Source organism: Peromyscus eremicus, chromosome 8b (genome assembly GCF_949786415.1).
Source record: "Peromyscus eremicus chromosome 8b, PerEre_H2_v1, whole genome shotgun sequence".
NCBI classification, from domain to species: Eukaryota; Metazoa; Chordata; class Mammalia; order Rodentia; family Cricetidae; genus Peromyscus; species Peromyscus eremicus.
The window spans coordinates 14,937,580-14,939,396 of record NC_081424.1 but is presented as its reverse complement, the minus strand read 5'-3'; the positions used below and the strand labels follow the sequence as shown (position 1 = coordinate 14,939,396).

Sequence of the window (1,817 nt, the reverse complement as noted above, 5' to 3'; positions counted from 1 at the left end):
GTTCATGCTGAAAAAAGATTTGACTTTAGTAGATGTGAAGGAGTCTAGATAAATAGCAATGCCTTTCAGGTTAGCCTCAACTCTGAGTTGTGATACTTCAAGATACGGTCAAGTTTATTTTCGGCAGAGGAGAAATATGTCGTCAGTTAGAAATGAGAGATATATAGAAATATGAGACTAAGCATTATTAATAAAACATATTAAAAGGATCAAGGATGCTGTATTAGCAGAAAAATAGGTAAATCATATTATACTTTAGGCTCACAAACTTCCTATGAGTGGGTTACAATCTTGAGTATTAATTGGAATCATTGGAGAACTGAAAAGTTTGAGCCATATGCTATTTTTGATTTTGTACCAGTGTTAATTTCTGTTGTGATAAATGTAGTTTTTTGAGCTGTTACCATTAATGGAAGCTGGATGAAACACAAAAAATGTTCATTTTTGTAGCTTATCTAAAGGTTTAAATTTATTTCAAAATGAAAAGTTCTTAACAAGAAGAATGTTTGAACAACTAGATTAGATTTTAAGAGGTTAGAGCTTGGAGTTTTATTAGATTCTTTTGGTATGTCTCAGGATGAAGAACCTCTGGTTTTGCTTACTCAAATAGTAATGCTAGGAAGCACCCAAAACTCCAAGTATCCAAATCCCTTTAAATGAGCAACACATGCTTAGATATTTTCTAAGACCCCAGAAACAATGTGCTCATGAAGACAAGGAATGATATTATCAAATGTGTACTGACAGTTTTGCAGGTTCTAGTCTTGGAAGATGTAAAGATGATAAAAGTGCCATTTCTGCTCCTACTGGGTTTAGAATTCAGAGAAAAGGAATGATCAAACAGAGAAGTTTGCAGCGTAGTGATATTTGGTTCACGTGAGGAATAAGTGGGCCACGAGGGATAGTGTGAAACTCATTCTGAGTGGAATTGAGCTTCTGAAGTACCCCAACTATTAGTGGTTCTATTGAAATATTTTACTCAATAATTCCTTAGCATATGTGGGATATTGGGTCCAGAAGCCTCCTGCCTTTGAAGCTCAGGTCTCCTAGGTGAAATGACAGTGTTTACAGGTACCCACAGCACATCCTCTGATACAGTGACTTTGGATCATCTGTAAAACCTAACGAAGTAAATGTTATATAAATAGCTGTTATACATTATAGTTTAGGAAATCATTGCAGGAGTCTACATTTTCAGTACACAAGGGACCTCCTTTTTGCCAAAGACATTTAGTGTGCAGTGGTATGAATCTGCTGATGTGGAGTCCACAGGTATGAAAGATCCACAGTGTCCACCTTGTTGAAAATAACACAGGTGTCTTGTCTACATGGATAAAAAACTTTTGGTTAATACTTACCTGGCAAGGGAGATACCATGATCATGAAGGTGGTTTTCCCAGGGCGAGGCTTATCCATTGCTGTCCGGATATGCTGACCCCTGCGATTTCCCCAAATACAAGAAACTCGACTGCACAATTTGTGGTACTGGGGGACTGTGTTCGTGCTCTCCCCTGGAAGAAAAAAAAAAAGTTTTGGTTAGCTGTATTCTTCTTTAAACCTTCCAAGATAAAATGACATTCAAGTACTTTATATATTATAAAAAGGATGGAGACACCTTTAAATAACCCTGCATCATTAGGAGCTTAAAGATTAATTTTTGTGCCATTCATAGAATGAGTTTCTTTGGGGGAGATTTGTATAATGGGTGGTGTCAACATGCTAATTACAGCACAGATTCCAAACAAGTTCATTAGTTGATCATAGAGATCTTTTAGTCTCTGTGGGACATGTTGAGCTCCAAAATCTTCATAATTTGA

General features: G+C 36.5%; 1 non-coding gene across 1 annotated transcript; it reads left to right on the top strand.

Annotated features, from left to right (window-relative positions):
• Nucleotides 1–1,350: 1,350 nt before the first annotated feature.
• LOC131918905 (U1 spliceosomal RNA) lies at nucleotides 1,351–1,514 on the top strand. The gene has a single exon (XR_009381129.1). It is a non-coding gene; the product is annotated as a U1 spliceosomal RNA (small nuclear RNA).
• Nucleotides 1,515–1,817: the final 303 nt, after the last annotated feature.